Source organism: Ambystoma mexicanum, chromosome 14 (genome assembly GCF_040938575.1).
Source record: "Ambystoma mexicanum isolate Mex_15411 chromosome 14, UKY_AmexF1_1, whole genome shotgun sequence".
NCBI lineage: Eukaryota > Metazoa > Chordata > Amphibia > Caudata > Ambystomatidae > Ambystoma > Ambystoma mexicanum.
In genome coordinates this window covers 28,661,799-28,680,615 of record NC_090940.1, presented here as the reverse complement: position 1 = coordinate 28,680,615, position 18,817 = coordinate 28,661,799, and the positions used below count along the sequence as shown (strand labels likewise).

General features: G+C 48.2%; 1 protein-coding gene across 2 annotated transcripts in view; it reads left to right on the top strand.

The window, feature by feature from the left end:
- The first annotated feature begins 5,501 nt into the window (after positions 1 to 5,501).
- The window catches only part of SRP54 (signal recognition particle 54), a 607,474-nt gene continuing 594,158 nt past the window's right edge, over positions 5,502 to 18,817 (top strand). Inside the window, exon 1 of one of the 2 annotated variants that reach the window (XM_069638448.1) lies at positions 5,502 to 5,707. The gene's annotated coding sequence lies outside the window, so the exon portion shown is untranslated. The remainder of the gene's footprint in view (positions 5,708 to 18,817) is intronic. The other variant, XM_069638449.1, reaches the window with a different exon arrangement.

Here is an 18,817-nt window from a genome sequence, read left to right as displayed (position 1 = left end):
GATTTACGGAATGCTTACAACTTGCTCTGTGTCGCCAAAGGTGATGAATGGAAGACGGCGTTCCGTACTCCATTCGGCCTGTACGAATACCAAGTAATGCCCTTTGGGTTGGTCAATGCCCCTTCAATATTTCAACAATTTATGGATCGTCTCTTCTCAGACTTACTATGTCAAACAACATCATCTACCTGGATGATATCTTGGTTTTCTCGCAAACTCAAGAAGATCATGAGGAACATGTCAGGGAAGTCTTTCGGAAATGAGAAGCAAATCATCTCTCCGTCAAACTCAACAAATGTGTCTTTTCCGCAACATCCATTCCTTACTTTGGCTTTATCTTATCCGAAGTTGGCATCTCTATGGACCCCCGGAAGGTTTCCTCCATCTTAGAATGGCCTTCTCCCAAGTCGGTCAAGGAAGTTCAGAAGTTTCTCGGACTTGCGAATTTCTATCGAAAATTCATCCCGAACTTCTCTCAGCAGGTTTTGCCCATCACCACACTCCTGAAGAAATCCTCATCCCCCTTTTGTTGGTCTCAGGACGCAGAATCCAGCTTTTGTCATCTTAAACAGTCTTTTTGCTCTGCCCCTATTTTGCGACAACCTGATCAAAGTCTTCCGTTCATCTTGGAGACCGATGCATCCTCCGCGCTGTAGGGGAAGTTTTACTGCAGCATCATCAAAATAAGGAACATCCCATTGCATATTTCTCCAAGACACTCACCGTCAGTCAAAAGAATTATTCCGTCATTGAGCGAGAGCTTTTGGCTATGAAGCTAGCTTGTCTGGAATGGCGCCATCTACTCCAGGGGGGTTGAACATCCATTCACCATTTGTACGGATCACAAGAATCTACAGGTCCTGAGACAGTTTGAGTGTTATAACACCCGTCAGGCCAGATGGGCCCACTTCTTTGCGCAGTTCAACTTTAATATCTCCTATATACCTGGTCCTCAAAACCTCTTGGCTGACGCTCTCTCTCGACGCAGCGATTACGTATTAGACACAACCTACAAAGGAACTTATGTTTCCCCAATCGAAGAAGATCGGTGTACTCTCCACCTTCTTACAGCAAGTTAGAGAAGCTTCCGTAGGATCGTTTGAAGTCGAAAAACACCCGAAGAATATTCATTACGATGTCTCTGATGGCCTCTAGACCGTAGATGGGAAGTTGTACCTACCTACACAACTGTTGAGGAAGATTGCGTTCTTTTGTTGCCACGACTCTAAGATCGCTGGACACAGAGGACTTAAAAGTACACTGGATTTCCTCCAACAATATTTCTATTGGCCCACTATGAACAAGGATACCATCCAATACGGCAGTCGTGTACCATCTGTCTATGTAGCAAGAACCTCACACAAAGACCTTTGGGACTGTTAGAGCCTAGTTTGGTACCATCCTGCCCTTGGAATACCATCTCCACTGATTTCATTGTGGATCTACTGAAATCTCAAGGGTGTACTTGTATAATGGTGGTGGTAGACTCCTTGTCGAAACTGGCTCATTTTTCTCCTTTGCCAGGAATTCCCACCGCTGCCGAGATGGCAGAGGTATTCTTAAAGGATGTGTTCCGCCTCCACGGGATCCCTACCAAGATAGTTTCCGACAGAGGCTCCCAATATACCTCTCACTTCTGGAAAGCGTTCTGTGAGAAGTTGGGAATAGAGAGAGCCCTGTCATCCGGTTTCCACCCTCAATCTAATGGGCAAACTGAACGCCCCAACGGCACCCTTGAACACTATCTCTGCTGTTTCATCAACGCACAACATGACAACTGGGTGGCACTTCTACCTACTGCCAAAATTTCCTACAATAACACTATCCACTCAGCCCTAGGAATAAGTCCATTCTACTGTACTTATGGCTACCATCCATGCTCCATTCTACCCATTTCTGGGTTATCATTGGGAATTCCTGCAGTTGACTCTTCTTTGGCCCACATCCAGGAGGCGCAAGACAAGGCCAAAGCAAGCCTTCAGGAAACAGCCCACCGTAATAAGACCCAGGCCGACAAACACTGCAGACCCGTTCCAAGCTGGGACGTTGGATCTAAGGTCATGCTCTCCACAAAATACCTACCCAGATGGGTAAGACCCTCTAAGTTATCCCCTTGTTACCTCGGTCCCTATGAATTTCTACACAAAATAAACCCTGTGGCCTTCCGCCTAAAACTACCAGAGGGTTTACGACGGGTCCATCCTGTATTCCACTCATCCCAACTAAAACCGTTTCAGGTGGATGAATGGTCACGGACTCCCAAGAAGGTCACTATACCCTCTGGTTCCTCTGGTGATGAATACGAAGTCGCTCAAATATGCGATTCCAGATACCATCGAGGACGATTGGAATACCTTATACACTGGAGGGGTTATCCATGGTCGGAAAATTCCTGGGAACCCAAGTCACACATACACGCCCCATTGTTGGTACGCAGATTCCATCGGAGCCACCCTGGTAAACCAGGGGGGGTACGCCTTCGGAGGGGGCATTCTGTCATGCCCTGGAACAAATGGCGGCTCTGGGACCGCTGGAAAGGGGGTCGCCATTGATTGTGCCAGCACGTTTTCTCCTCCTACGTGCTTGCCGGTCTAGTCTTTTTTGTCTTTGCGTCCGTACCCGAAGTATTTAGACAGCCACTTCCAGGTTACGGACACGTTGCAACTGTAGGGTTCCCTTTGTTGTTACGCTCAGAGTGTTTTTCTCTTGCGTATTCCGCCCGATCTTCTGTCTTCAGCTGCCTTCATACTTTTCCCGCTTTCCTCCCGTCTCATTTTCCCTTGTCCACCGTTCTGTCTCCTCCCTCTTCTGATTTTTCCTCCCTCCATTCTTTTCTCTTTCCGCTGGCCTACCCATTGTTTACCATCACGCTTCAGTTACCTACTGTTCTCCCTCCTGATCCTCTTCAGTTGCTCCTGTGTGCTCCACCGTTGCCAGTACCTACCTTCCTGTATTCATCTACCTTTGGAGTCCTCGAATCTACTTGCCTTCCGGTGTGTAGATCCATCCTCTGTCAACAATCCACGTGGTTGGGTTTTTTTGTGCCTCTGGCTTTTTCCCCACTCCTGACAGTCACGGGGACTCGCCCAGAGCCCACTATCCTATTGGCACTGTGGAATCCTTCCGTGGCCGTCCTTATCTTCTTTAAAAAAAGGAGAAACCAAGCCAGAAAGGGAAGAAGAAGAGAGACCTCAAGTCGAAGGTTAAAGGTGAGGAGGAAGGGGAAGGAGGGGAGACAGAGATTTTTTCAGAAGAAGAGGACATTACCGATCCATGTGATAGCAGTTGCGGAGAGTCCGGGACGAGCTAACGTTCACTGACTCCGGGTTACTACTGCAAGGAGAAAAAATGGTGGTGCCCGCTCACAAGATACAGCAAGTGATCGAGCTAGCACACAATGGTCACCAGGGAATGGCCAAGACCAAGGTCAGGCTACGGTTTCCGGTCTTGGAGAAGAAAGTGGAGGAGTTGTGGGGGTCTGTGTCTGGTGTCGGACGGCCTCCCAGTGCAGAAGACCCCCTCATTGAGTTGATGCATCGAGGGACACAGCCATGGGAGACGGTACACGCACGCTTTGGTTCCACCGAAAGGGATGTCCACTTCCTGGTGGTGGTGGACCAGTGTTCGAGATACCCAGAGGTGGAGTTTGTTGACTCTGTGGCGTTCGACGATGTGGCAGTGACGGTCGACAAAATCTTTGCGGCCCCCATGCTCTTCCAGAGACTTTGTGCTCAGATAATGGACCGCCTTTCCAAGGTGAGAGCTTTGCCGAGTTTCTGAGGGAGTATGGCGTACACCACAGGAAAATCACCCCAGTGTGGCCCCGCACCCCTCAACAAAGTGTTTTGAATCACCCATGGGCAGGGCCAGTGCCTTCGCAGGTCTCTCTACCAGTTCCTCAGGGTATATCGAGCGACTCCCCACTGCTCAGTGGGGGTAGTAGCCCCAGCGGAAGCCATGTTCAGAAGATGCACTAGGGTGCCAGATGCTAGTGACCGGGAGCGAGCTGTAATTGACGATGCTCAGGTGGAAGAAGAGGAGGTGCTAGAATGAGAGTGAAAACATGAGAAGGGGGCTTTGGCAGCACCAGTTGGCCCCATGGGATGAAGTGGTTGTGAGGAATAGCCATCCGGAAGGAAAGGTGTCACTGACGTATGAGCCGAGCCCCATGGACGTGGTCCCGAGGAAGTGGTCAATGGTGACAGCCTCAGATGGGTTGGCAACTGTGACCATAAATGCCAGCTTTTTAAAGAAACTAGAAGGCACACGGCTGGGGTTGTCCCCGAGCCGAGACTGTGCCGGAGAACCGGACGAAGGTAGTGGGGCTGGCAGCCCTCAGGTTCCCCTGGATTGAGGGGACACAGGTAAGGAGAAGCCAAGCTGGGAAGGGGGCAGGTGGAATCCTCAGCGAACTGGGAGGGGGAGACCTGCCCGTTTGAGTGATTATGTACTGCACCCCTGACTCAAACACCCCAGAGGTGGTAGAGACTGTGTTACTAGCCTGCTGTTGTGGGGTGTTAATGTTTTTGCCACATGTTTTGAGTGGGTGGTGGTTGTTGTTAAATTGCTGTTTGTTGTAATGAAAAAGGAGGAGTGTGGTGTCCCTTTAAGTTAGCACATGCGGCAGAGTGATGTAAAAGTCCTGTGTGATTGCCAATAAATGGGGCCAGTCATGTGCGCTCGGTAGTGCATGCGTGGAGCCTGGACGAGATACAGCGTCTCCTGAATGCCGGGGGCATACATGCCAACCCTCCCGATTTAGGCAGGAGCATAGCTCTCAACTCACACGCTTTTGGCGGGTGTCACCCGCCTTGTAAAGGGCTGACTCACCTCCCAAGCATCCTGCACGCCCATTCATTCCAATGGGCGTCTCACCCGCCAAAAACAAAATCGGGTGATTTCACCCGCCTTTGCAACACAAATGGTTGAGAGCTATGCAGGAGACTCCCGATTTTCCAGTAAAAAACCTTGCCATTTTTTACTTTCTCCCACCTAAAATATTTAATTTCCCAATACAGTCCTATGGCAAAATTCCTCTCTCCCGATTTCTGTGGCAAGATCTCCCTCCCAGCTGCCCGAGAATGTTGGCATGTATGCGGGGGGCGGGGGGCTCACACCACATGCCACACACCACATGGGAGGTTCCTACTATGGGGCCCCCATACAACAAATGATAATACCTCAAGTAAATTCCGATTTTTTTTCCAGTTGCATGCTGGAACGAGTAAATTTCGCTTTTCCCATTGCCATATTGGGCCTACAAATCCCAGCATGCAGTGGGGAAAAAAACAGGACTGGCTCGAGGTGGCACACTATTCTCCCATATTACATCCTAAAGGATGACATTTCCTTCTTTTATCTGAAATGGCCGAATGAAATACACATAAACAAAAACCAGCACAGGGTATGTTTATTTTAGCCAATATGCAGCCGTCTCCAGCCACCAGCAGCAGTTTGCCTGTCATCAGTGCAGATTATTAGCAGACTAGCGATTTTAGCCTAGACACAAAGGAAGGACTATGGACAGGCGGAGCATGCGCACAGCAGGGCATCTGTCATTCTGCGAGCACTGGTTGTTTTCGACCCGGAAGCGGCTCCGGGGTTAGGGGTGAGAGGTCACCGGCTTATGGTGACGTTACTGCAGAATACACAGAGAAGTAAGAAGAGAACGGCGGAGAACGAAGGGGAGGAGCAGAGGGAGAGAGGGGTGAGTACCCATCACCGGGAAGCCCCCTGCCACCGTCTGCTGGGGAGCTCCTTTCCTGAACCCACGCCACCGGGGGTGGGAAGTTCCCCCCTGTGCCTCAGAACAGCTGTTCCATTTGCTCCTTGGGGGGAGTGTCACTTGTGTCCGCTTTCCATAATACACCGGGAGAGAGGCCTTCTCTGCCTCCCAGGGAACTGACTCCCGAGGGCTCCACATGTAAAGCAACCAAAGTGGCCCCACTCCCCCCCTCTGGGAAAGCTGCCGCCTACCTCACCTGGGGGAGCTGGTTACACCTACCTACCTTACACGGGAGAGCTGTCTACCTGTACCCACGTCACCTGTGGGGAGAGCTGTCTACCTGTACCCACGTCACCTGTGGGGAGAGCTGTCTACCTGTACCCACGTCACCTGTGGGGAGAGCTGTCTACCTGTACCCACGTCACCTGTGGGGAGAGCTGTCTACCTGTACCCACGTCACCTGTGGGGGGAGCTGTCTACCTGTACCCACGTCACCTGTGGGGGGAGCTGTCTACCTGTACCCACGTCACCTGTGGGGAGAGCTGGTTACAGGTACCTACTTCTCCTGTGGGGGGAGCTGTCTACCTGTACCTACCTCACCTGGGGAGCTGGTTACACCTACCTACCGTACATGGGGAGAGCTGTCTACCTGTACCTACTTCATCTGTGGGGGGAGCTCTCTACCTACTTCACTTGCGGGGAGATGTCTACCTGTACATACCTCACATGGGGGAGCTCGTTACACTTACCTACCTAACATGGTGGGGGGCTCTACCTGTACCTACCACACCTGGAGTGAGCTGGGTACACCTGCCTATCTTACATAGGGAGAGCTCTCTACCTGTAGCCACCTCACCTGGGGGCAGCTGGTTACACCTACCTACCTTACTTGGGGAGAGCTCTCTACCTACTTCGCTTGCGGGGAGCTGTCTACATGTACCTACCTCACCTGGGGGAGCTGGTTAAACCTACCTTACATGGTGAGTGCTCTCTACCTACTTCACTTGCGAGTAGCTGTCTACCTGTACCTACCTCACCTGGGGGCAGCTGGTTGCACCTACCTACAGTACATGGGGAGAGCTCTCTACCTCACATGGGGAGAGCTGTCTACCTGTACCTACTTCATCTGCGGGAGCTCGTTCTAACATGGTGGGGGGGGCTCTACCTGTACCTACCACACCTGGGGTGAGCTGGGTACACCTACCTAACTTACATGGGGAGAGCTCTCTACCTGTACCTACTTCACCTGTGGGGGGAGCTGCCTGCCTGTACCTACTTCTCCTGTAGGGGGAGCTTGTTAAACTTACCTACCTTACGTGGAGGGGGGTGTTCTACCTAACATGGGGGAGAGAGCTGGCCACATATACCTAGCTTACATGGGGCAGGGGCTGTCTACCTGTGTCTACTTGTACCGACTTCACCTGGGGAAATATGTTATCTTCCTGTGTCATTCCCTCCTTGGGTAGAGCAGACTGTACCTACCTCGCCAAGGGAGAGATGTCTACATGTCTCTTCCAGAAGTCTGTGGAATCCGCCAACCTGTACCTGCCTCACTTGGGTGGAAATGTCATTTTCCTTTGTCGTCCTGACTGGGATTTGTTTACCTGTACCTGCCCTTCCTCGCAGAGATGTTTACCTATACCTGCCTTGCCTCGAGGAGAGTTGTTTACCCCTACCTACCTCACCGTTGTCTAACGGTACCTGTCTCACCTCCGGAAGTGTTGTTTACCTGTACCTGCCTCGTCTCGGGGACAGTTGCTTGCGTGTACCTGCCTCGTGTCTAGCCTGAATTGCGGAGAGTTGGGAAGTGGAATTTCACCATCATGTACTTGGAGAGCATTGACGACCTGTACCCAACCTGCCCCGGGAGAGTTGTCTACCTGTACCTACCCCTTCCCCAGGAAGGCCTGTATATCTGATGTTTCCCATTCTTTGTGGTAACATACCTTATCTGCCATGCGTATGTACTGGATGTAAGTTTTAGGTGCTTATTTGGGGGTTAGATTTGAATGCATCAGTGCATCATTCTGATGCGACTGTAGTGAGCGAGAGTAAACAAGATCACATAGCAGGGAGAAATGTTGTGGCAGTAAAGTGAAAGTCATGGAGATTAATGCACTAACAGAAATATGTTATGATGCAGCAGCAAGGATGGGTAAAGACTAAATGGGAAGTAGCAGCAATGTTGAAGAATTGACAGCAAAATAAATGCTACTGATGGATCATTCTCCAAAATGCTTGCAAACCTAGCTGAATGCCCGCGCCCCGGTATGCTAGTTTCAAATATTGACAAGACGAAAACGATCGTCTTTGCTACTTCGGCTAAATCAATCCGAAAGTATACATGCAAGTTAAACCAGAAGGTCATTATTGAACCGGTCTCTGATTATAAATACTTGTGTCTGATGGTTGATATATTTGATGTATTATTGAACAATGAGCGACAATGTAATGGGATCAGTACAGGTATCATGGTCACAAATACAGCATTGTTTAGTCTATGCCTTTTATAATAGTAACTAAACTACCAACTGGGAGGTGGGATAACTACAAAAAAGAGGGAGGGGGAAAGAAACAACTTCTATACATGAACCATTTTGTAGGACATATGGTGAATTCAAGTTGTGCAGACGCTAAGTGCGTCCTATTTAAGGAACCATATGTTGGTCGAGAAGGGGGCATATTTCGTGGGTGAAGGCAGTGGGGGGGCTTCTGGGCTTCTGAGTTCACAGATAGCTGCACAGCGGTGTTGTTAGTCAGAGAGCTTACAGTGGTTTATCGTCTGATGGGTGAAATATACCATGGACAAGAGATTTCCTTGCAACAAAGGTGTCTGTGGAGTCGCCCTCGTGTCAGTGCAGCGCCATAGCCCATGCTCTTGTTTGAGCCTCGCATCAGGTTCGTAGCTGGTGTAACCATAGTTTAAATTGGGGGGCCTTTTGGGGATTTCCAGGACATGGCAATTCTTCTCTTCGCAAGTATGCATGCTATTTTAGGAAAACCAGTGCACGTTCCCACTGCTCATTACTCATGGTGGCTCCTATATCTGTTTCCCATTTCAGTTTCAGGCCGGGACTTCTAATACTAATGCTCTCAAGTAAATGACTATATATAATCTCGACACCGGTCTCCAGCCATCTTCCAGCATGTACAATAGGGCCAGAAATGTTGATTCTTTTGGTTCCTCAGGCCACACTTTCTATCTACGACTTGCCACCCTTTTTACTTTTCATGTATCTGAGAAATTGACCCTTAGGTAGGCCCGTCTGCTGTGTTATGTCTGTCCGCTCTTTAAACTTGCCTTCATTATATAAGTCTCCCCAAGTGTCTATGCCATAGTCTTCCCATCGTCGGGAGGCGCTCATATCTTCTCTGGTCCTACATGTATCAGCCACAATTGGCATGTTGAGGGAATAAGGGCAAGGTGACCCTAGTACCATAAGAGTCCTAGACTAAATACGACGTCCTATCTTGACATGCAGGGGGCGCATGTGAGCTTCTGGGAGCCACGGTACTTCTTTGAGTTTGGCTGGTGTAACTAAGTGTTGCAACAACATTGAAGAACAGTTAGCCATTTAGTTACAAAGCTCAGCTGGGTGGCCAAGTAGTACAATTCGAACCTTGGTAACTATACACCCCATCTTTATAAGGCTGGTATAACATTGCACGAGTTAGTCTATGATGGCCCAAATTCCCCCCCCCCCCCCCCACACCTCCTCCTCAAGTCTCTAATCAGTGGTTGCAACAAATGATAGAATAACTTTTCGATATAGTAATGAACATTTGTAAAATAGAGGAACCTGGGGAGGACAATCATTTTAACAATGGTTAACATTTTAACCGCGACCAAAAGGACATGGATTTCTTAAGATTCCAAACCACTTTGTGTGTTGTGTTCATGTGTGCCATCCGGTCGGTGTATGCGTGATCTGGACGCCCAAGTATTTAAAGGAAAATGTCTCCCAGGGAAGACCCAAGGTGGGCACAGCGTCCAGTACGCCCACAGGAAAGATACGATTTTGGTCTACTGAAGGAGATTCTGCAAACCTATCTAAGACATCCAGGAGCAAGGGGAGATTATGGTGCGGCTCGCACATGTAAAGTGCGTCATCCGCATAGTGATACCAAATGTCGAACCAACCATAATGCCCGCATCCAGATACTCCTGGCGCAGGAATGTTGCCAGCGGTTCCATGACCAATATGTATAGCATGGGTGAGAGGAGGCAACTTGACGGGTGCCCCAGCATATGTTCCACACCCCAGAGATTTGATGGCCTGACTTTACCCTTGCCGTTGGCGAGGTGTATAACACTGCCCATTGGATGAAGCTTTCCCCCTACCGAAGCTTGGCAGCGAAGCCAGCAACCGCTACCAGTAAACCGAATCAAATGCCTTGATGGCGTCCAAGGACACCACTATGTAGGGCTCCTCATGGGCATTTGTTTGAACTTTGATGTCCTGGAGCCTGCAGAGGTTCAGAGTGGTGTTGCGGCCTGGCACAAAGCCAGTTTGGCCCATATGTATTAGGGAGGAAATGTGCAAATGGTGGCGTGCTGCCAGTATCGTTTTAAGTATTTTGGTGTCATAGTTTAACATGATTAGGATGCGGTATGAATCGCATTTGTCCATAGGTTTCTCTGGTTTTGGAATGGGGAACACCAAGGTTTCCCGCATGCTGGTCGGTAATATGCCCTTACTGTATGCTTCTTCGAAGATTTTTAGAAGTATTGGGGCTATGTAGGGCAATATTTTTTATAAAACACTGGGGGGGGGGGGGGGGGGAGGGAGAGTCCGTCCAATCCAGGCGTTTTACCAGTCGCTAAGGAGGCAATAGCTTCCTTTATTTCATCCACAGTAATGGGTCGGTCTAATGTGTCTCACTGGTCAGGGGTACGTTTTGGAAGCCAAATTAACAAGAGAGCTTCCATTATGTCTTCCCGGGGGACTGGGTGGTCATAGTTGCTTGTAATATGTGGTAAAAGTGTCATTGATTGCTAATTGATACATCCATTGTGCCCTGCATTCGTCTAGAAGCAGTGTAGTCTGGGATGTAGTATGTTCCGTTTGCAGAGCCGTGCCAGCAGTCTCCCAGGTTTGTCTCCCTCCGCATTGGACCGGGCTGTCCATGTAGCAGTCAAACTTACCTGGACTCCCCCATGCCTCGTGGTACTTACAGCGAATTTCAAATAACTTCTCTTCTGTCGCTCAACAGTGTGGACCTTGGGCTTCTAGTGTTTTTCTTCTTCAGCAATTTCCAGTCTCTACCATAGGTTCCAGCGAATGCTGCCAGCCTTCAATATAGCCTCCCCTCTAATTCCCGCTTTCATTGTTTCCCAGATGATGCCGCAGCTATCAACGCTCCCAGTGTTGCAGTTGAAAAAGTCGGTCAGGGACTTTAACAATTTATTCCTAAAGGGCTCATCAGTCAGCGCACTTGTGGTTAGACGCCATGTCGGGGCAGAGGTGGCAAGATTCCACTCCACCATACGGGGAGAGTGGTCAGATGCTGTGCGGCCCAGGTATTCTGCATTATGGAATTCAAATAAGTGTCCAGACCCAGTGAGGAGATACCTTCTGGTGTGTATTTTGTGGGGGTGGTAGGAGTACCCTCTTGATCCTGGATGCAGCTCCTTCCGGACATCGACCAAGTCGAGGTCCTCTAAAGCAGTGTTTAAGGCAGTAGTTGCTGGGGGGCTCGGTCGCCGGGTGCAGAGGAGCGGTCTAGTGTTGCATTTTTCATAGGACGAAGCCCTCCCTCCTAGGTGCAATGAGAGTACAAAGTTTGCACACGTGAGGCGGGATTGTGTGGTTTGGGAAACATACGAATGTACAATACAAATTTCTCTGTGATTAATGTAGCTCTGTATAATCTGGTATCTTCCCTCTCCACTTCCAGCGGCTGGAAGGGCAGTGAATCACTAATCCAGATCAGCACTCCCCTAGTGAATTTTGAGTATGTGTCTCCATAGCCAGTTCCACCCCATTGATTTAGAGGCACCTCCTGATCTTCAGCCACTAAATGCGCTATGAGTAAATCATTAGAATCTTCTTGCGTTGAAGATACTTCATCCGGTTTCTGCGAAGGTAGGAATTCGGACCAAGCACATTCCAAGTCAATATTTTAACTGCAGGCCAGTGTTGTTCCATTATGAGTAGTGTCAATTGGGCCACGAGGGCGCTCTAATCAGATTTATAACTCCCAGCGACGTGGGAAATTGAAGTAGTTAGCTTGCAATGAAGAAAGCAGTGTCCCAGATAGTAGATGATCCCTGTTTTTGTCATCCATTTTACGTACTGCACTTTAATCTCTGTTGATGGTAATGTATGGAATAAACAAAAAAGTAACCCAAACAATCTAACTTTATAACACTGCCCAACAAGTCTGTGTCGTTCGGGCATTCTGGTATCTGCAAGGCTTAGAGTAGCCTTATTATACCAGCTGGTGGGACTAGCAACAGGCCAGTGTCCACTTGTGGGCAGGCAACTAAGATCAGCAGTGGGCAACTGATCCTCACCCCCACTGTTCACATAAGGACATTAATAGCAGTCAGTGGTTTTATAACTGTCAGCAATACCCGGAGGGGCCACTAGGTTGAACCAAGAAGCAAATATGTATTGTTTGGCCGACTGGGCTTCTGTGTTTACCGACGGTTTATTCATTACCCTGCTTGCAGGGGTGTAATGTTACCATGAGAGGTCACAGCTGTAGTACCGTTTTGAGAAGTGGGGTAGCGCCCCGCGGTTAGACACTCAGTCAGGGATTGGGATCGCCTTTGTCCGCAAGGTTATTTTGCTACATCCACATGTTGGCTGCCTCTAGGCTGTCCAGGAAATATGATCTGCCATTGTGTAGGATCTTCAACCTGGCGGGGTAGATAAGCATATGAGAGTTCCACTTGCCTGATCCTCGCTTTAATAGGCACAAACGTGTTTCTAACCCCCTGGACAGCAGGCGTGTCGTCCGGATAGATGGTGATTTTGGAGTTGTCAAAAAATATCTCACCCCCTTCCCTCAAATCTCAAGATCACCTCCCTATCTCGGAAGTTGAGTACTTTGGCTATCAGTGGCCTAGGGTGGGAGTCTGGAGGTGGTTTCTTCTGGAGAGAGCGATGAGCTCTTTCAATTGCAAATCCCTGTGACGGCTTACCCGGACTAACTTCTCGTAGCAAGAGTTTCTTGACATAAGAGGTCATGTCCGGTCCTAGTGCCCTACAGTACTCCCAGCACACTTATATTGTTCCTCAGCACGCAATTCCAGTGTAGCGTTTCGTCTCTCCAGGTCTTTGACTCTCACCTCCAGATCTTTAGTAGTGGCCGCGGTGGCTTGTAGTGTGGATTCAGCAACTGTGACTGGCTTGGATATCTGCCTGACATCTTGTCGGAGTAGCTGCTCATCCACTTTCACTTATCTATTATATTTTCTAGGGATGTTCGGAGAGAAGCAATTGCTGCTAGTATCTGGTTGTCTTGTGTGTGGGGTGGTGGCGTTGCCTGCCCAATATGTCTACTGAGGTATCACAGTAGGGTGGTTACGGTTAACAAACTGTTCCATAGTCTTGGCTTTTCCTTTGTGTTTTGAAGGAGACCTTAGTAGTGGGTTATTGCGGTGGCAACATGGCTCCTCATCTTGTAGTCAGGAGAAGTGGACTTAATGGCTGAGTAAGTACACGGTGCAGCGGCAGTTTCGCTCCCCCAACCCTCCAACGAAACCTAATTGTAGGGAGAGTGTCACTTAGATTGAGCGGTAATTGGGTCACCTGGTGCAGCAGTAAGGCAAAATAAAGGAGGAGGAGGGATGCGTGCAACAGGGTTGTGTTGCTGTGTCGAGCTGGTTAGTAGTGGTAGTGGAGAAGCAACGTTGTGGTTTTCAGTGTTGGTATGGTTGATTCCTGTTGGGTAACAATGAGCCTGGGGCAGTGCTTTCAAGTACCTCTGCGAGGTTGCTAGAGTCCATCCGCTATAGCACACTGTCGGGAACGAGTGTCTCGAGCAGGAGGTGCAGCTGGCCCTGCGCGGGATCCATAAACGGGACACCGAAGCACAGCTATCTTGGTGTCTGGGCAGCACTTTGCACAGATGTGGGCTGAACTGGTTCAGGCGCGCATCAGCACTCTGCAACCATCCCATGGCAAGCAGCGCTTTCAATTGGTGGAACTGCTCCGTGTCCACTTTGCGATTCGGCTCCCCGGGGGAGGGACAGGGCTCTCGCCTCCACTTGTTCCTCTGTCGCCATGTCCACTGCTTGGTGGGCCGGGCGCACAGTCCACTGGTCCCAGTGGCATTTCAGTGCTCCGTACGAGTTGTAGCCGTTCTATTCCGTTTGGCTTCCCAGCTCTGCAGCAGTCGCCATCTTGGGTTATGAGGGACACTTCATTTCGATGGTGATTTCTCTGCCTTATTTACTCCGATTTGTGTCAAACAAGAAGCAGTCAGGTGGGCGACAGCTTACCCCAACCCAAAAATGTGTGTGTGTGTGTGTGTATATATATATCAGTTCCAAGTTGTATTAGCAACCGCTTCCAGGATCGCAGTGGGAGCACCAGGCAGCTGCCTCCGCACTGCATATGCTCAGGCCACGCCCTTGTGGTTCTGATGGTTGATGATAAATTTAAATTGGCGTCCCATTGGGAATACGTCTGAACAAAGACATTATATCGGACACATGCCATAAGTAGTTTCATAGGGAGACAGGGTGGCTGCTCCATAAAAATTATACTACTGTTGTACAATGCGAAGATATTACCTTGCATCTTGTATGGGCTGGTGATTTTTCCAAGGCCTTGGATGTTTTGTCGTGCAAAATATTGACATCATTGTACAGACTTCCAAAATCACTATCAACTAGTTTTCTGAGTTTGGATTGATGAGTATAAACATGGAAGTCACTTATTAAAGGGTGATGATGCATGTGTCTCTTAATGACATGACACATACTACAATAATACATCAAACGGCACACATTAATAACCAAATGCAATCTAGGGTACACCATGTATGTTTTGGGATCAATCTCGTCCGCATATGAACGCTGGTTTCCATTGTTGGGCATATTTCCCACCCAGGTCTCATTGTTAAGTTATATGCGAGCTGTCAAAAAGACTTTAAATGTGCATCATAGGACAGTTCTTTGGGAAAATAGTCAGCTACCAGAGTTTCTCTGCTTCTCCCACGAATTTGTATTGCTAAATACTTAAAAATGTAATTTAATATAGCAACAACAGATTGTGGGTGCCTGGAATGGGATACTTCTGAATGAAAGATTTTGCAGATTATCTGGTGAAAACTGCTTGGAAGCAATGGGGCACTTATTGATAGGATGTATACATTTGAATAGGATACGGAATGTTTGTAAAGCTAAACACATATGTGGGGTCCTATTCAGGTTATTAAATTATGGGATACTTTTATGATGGGAAATTATATTAATCTTTATCCTATGGTAAAATGTAGTGATATTTAGAATTCTACATGATCTATCAGTTAGGGTATTGCAATGGATGATTTCCAATGGTATTACATGAAGTGTTGATGATTTTATGATTTATTCAGATAGGATATTGTATTGGATGATTTTTATGCATTGAGGTTTTGTATATAAAGTCGTTTTGACCCGCAGAACGATTATCACACCCAGGAAACGGAGGAAGGACTTGACCCTTACTCCAAGTGTATGCTTGCAACATAGTATAAAGGTTGACAAAGGGCTAGTGTCATGACCCACAGAACGCGCCCCTTTTGGACTTCATGGTCCTTATCACAACGGGGCTTGCACTCCTTGGTACTTCCAACATGGCCGTTTAACGTGAAACGCCTCCCTTGGTCTTCACGTCGGATGTAGCGTAATCTACAAATAGACCGCGCCCCTGCGCGTCTCAATGCTATTGCAAGTAGCGACTAGACGTGTGCTCCGTAGTTCGCTGAACTGTTATCCTGGTTCCTGGACCTTCTAATTCTATTCCCTTACCCTGCTTCCTTCTTCCTTGCTTCCTGGACCCATGTGCCATGCTTGCGCACCTTCTTCGTTTCCTGGATCCCCGGAGTATATGAATCCCGGAACTCTGAACGCACGCTGGAGCCAGAAGAGGCTCGCGCGGGCTTATACAAGACCAGGTCCATGCGTAAGAAGACACGGCCCAAGAAATCCTGCAAGGATTTCTCTCCAGTGAGAAAGGGGGGAATTCCGTGACAGACCGTTTTGTTGAACCCAGCCGAAGGAGGCATCATGCGCAAGGGATCTCCAGCATGGGAAATGCAAATCCTGTCCGGGAGCCGATGCAGAACAGTTCACGCAGGCGGGGGGACGTGAGACTTCCAGTAGGGCTTCGCAGGAGCGGAGACGCCAGATGACCACAGATGCCGCCTACAGCCCGGGGAAGCAGAGAGGCAGTCTGCAGCCCCAGGAAGCCCCGGCAAGGTATTGAGTCCTGAAGCAAGGTAACGGGCAGTGTGGGAAAGCTGGAGGGGGGCATAGGGGCAGTCGCCAGACGGGCCGAGCAGCTCTCACAGCCTAGTAGCAAGCAAGCAACTACAAGGCTCACCAGAGGAGCAGAAATGTGCCAATGTTGCACGCAAGAAATACAGAGGTTGGGGAAACGCCCAACAACAAACTAAGAATGGTCTGGTACCCTAATGGTTACAGAGGCAAACCATCTTCCTCTTGGCAGTACTTGGCAAGCCAGGAGACCAAGTGGGCTATACTGGGGAACCCTGGGTCAAGGACCATACTTGTACATGAACTGATTTATTATTATTAATTGGACAACCGTGAAATAAGTATCATCAGGGAAGGGAGTCCTTCCCACCGGATTGTTGCTGAGGTTAAATTATCTGTGAAATCAAGATACCAGGAGAATGGTGTCGATGTCCTGGCAGTGCTACATTCACAGGGAAAAGTCAAGAAGCCTGTGGAAGGGCCATTTCCCCCTGGTAGAAGAAAAGCTACAGTCAAGAAAAGGTCTGTCGTTGATAATTGAGAGAACGAAATACAGAACCTTGAGGCCAGAGGAAGGGAGTCATTTCCCGCTGGAGTGAAGAAACCATGAACTTTCTGATGCAGAGTGTTTTGGATTGGCGGCCCTTTGTTTAAATGTGCCATTCAGTCCAGGCGACGGCAGTCATTTTCCTGTACCAAGAACATTGACGTAGCCTTCTAGTTTAGTTAGAAGTGTAATGGACAGAATTAGAGATTTTGATACAGAGCGGTGGACTAGAGTTACAAGGACATTCTGACTGACCACATTAGTATTTTAGTTGAGGTAGGGAAAGTCAGGTTTTCTTGCAGTCTGAGAGTCCTGTGTCTCCAGATATTAGGAGTGGCCGAGTTTGCCCAGCGTTGTCATGTGCTTGGAAGTGCAAATGAGGGTTACAGTTTGAGTCTGCCTTCAGGCATCAATATTGGCTCCAGATTGGGGGAACAACGGAGATGGTCGAGCATTTACATGCGTTTTTGAAGCGGTAAAGTTGGTGACTAAATTAGACTCTTGCTCACAGGCATTTAGCATACATGGAGTACATTAAGGACACTCTCTGTATTTGAATAATTTCATTATACTGCTCACCAAACGGGGAGTTTGCAGTGAGAACAAATCAATTAGACATATTGGAGTTATGTGAATGAAAATGATTATTTGGAATGGAGCCCTGAAGAAGAGTTATGACTTGAAACACATGTTGGCTCAAAGAACTAATAATAAATTGCAGGAATTGAAAACTCGCACATCTTATTTGGTCTGTTTTATCAATGTTAAGTACAACCCGAGGTTGAGGGCTGCTTAGTTTATTTATTTGTATAGCGCAACCGAACCCTAGGGTAACTGGGCACATTTACTTGTAGAACAACATAGGTTACACCAATATATAATTCAAGGACAATAGTACATACCATACATAACATGTGGCACCAGGTTACGATGTGGTCCAAGTCGGAGCTATCAGAAGTAGTTACAGACGGGACTTGGTTACCCTATTGGAATTGGGCTTGGAACCTATTATCTGATTTGTTGTGCAAAGTTAGGTTTTCCCTTGGTTTTTTATTTTTCTGGGCTAAAAAGTCTATAACAATCGCAATGTCACCTGTGTCAGTATTATCCTCTGTACTCTTGCAAGCCATATACTGCAACTCAATTTGGTTCACAAAGCTAAAATCTTTTCTTCCACCCTCCAATGTAAACACTGCGGCGCAAGTATTACTATGGTCACACGTGGATGGAGGCAACCTGCTCCTCACATGTCACTGCCTGGGCCCACATGCCTCCACACAGCACTGCTATACTAATCACAGACATAAAGAAATTGTCACATCTCCTCAATTTCTCTCCAAAAGCTTCACTGTCTACTGATCTCAGCAGAACAGCCTGTATTCAAGGCTATTTCAACTTGTATTCTGATGCTAGGGTTTTCCATAGGCCAGCACTATTCCAGAAGCTGCAACAAATCGGACTGAAAAATAACACATGCTTTAAAAAAGTGACCAGGAAAAAAACCTTCTCTTGTTGCACAACAATACTGTGGAACCACATCACAGGATGCATTCTTGCAACTACTGTTAATGTTACGGAAAGGACGTAAGACCCTGCTGCGATGTGTCTCCTTTGGAGCAGCAAGGATTTTGAAGCGCCTAAACTGTGCATGCCGCTCAGAGGATGTTGCCATGTCTGGTTGTCTCTTAGAAAACCTGTACTAACCTTTTGGACAGCACTCCTGTGCTTCCTACCTGTGTTGGCACTACACAAATGGCATAACTACAAAGCTATGCTAAACGGGACTTGCTTTGCTAAACAGGTCTTGCTTTGGCAAAGGCTTTCAAATAGTTTTCCATTAAATGCAATGGCAAAGCCGATAAGGCTGGTTTTACAATTGAAATATGGCTGACCCGTTCTCAGATGGCATCTCTTTTCTTCAATGAAAACCAACACCATATTGTTGGGAAAATGTTTCAAGTGTCCTCTGTTAAGGGCTTGGAAAAACACGTTTAGCGTTCTACTGGTTTGCACAGTGCGAGTGGACCTCCACCAGGGACAGAATGGGGCACTTTTGTAGTGTCCCTAGCCTGGTAGCTATTTAGGGCACCACATAGAAATTGCAGCCTTC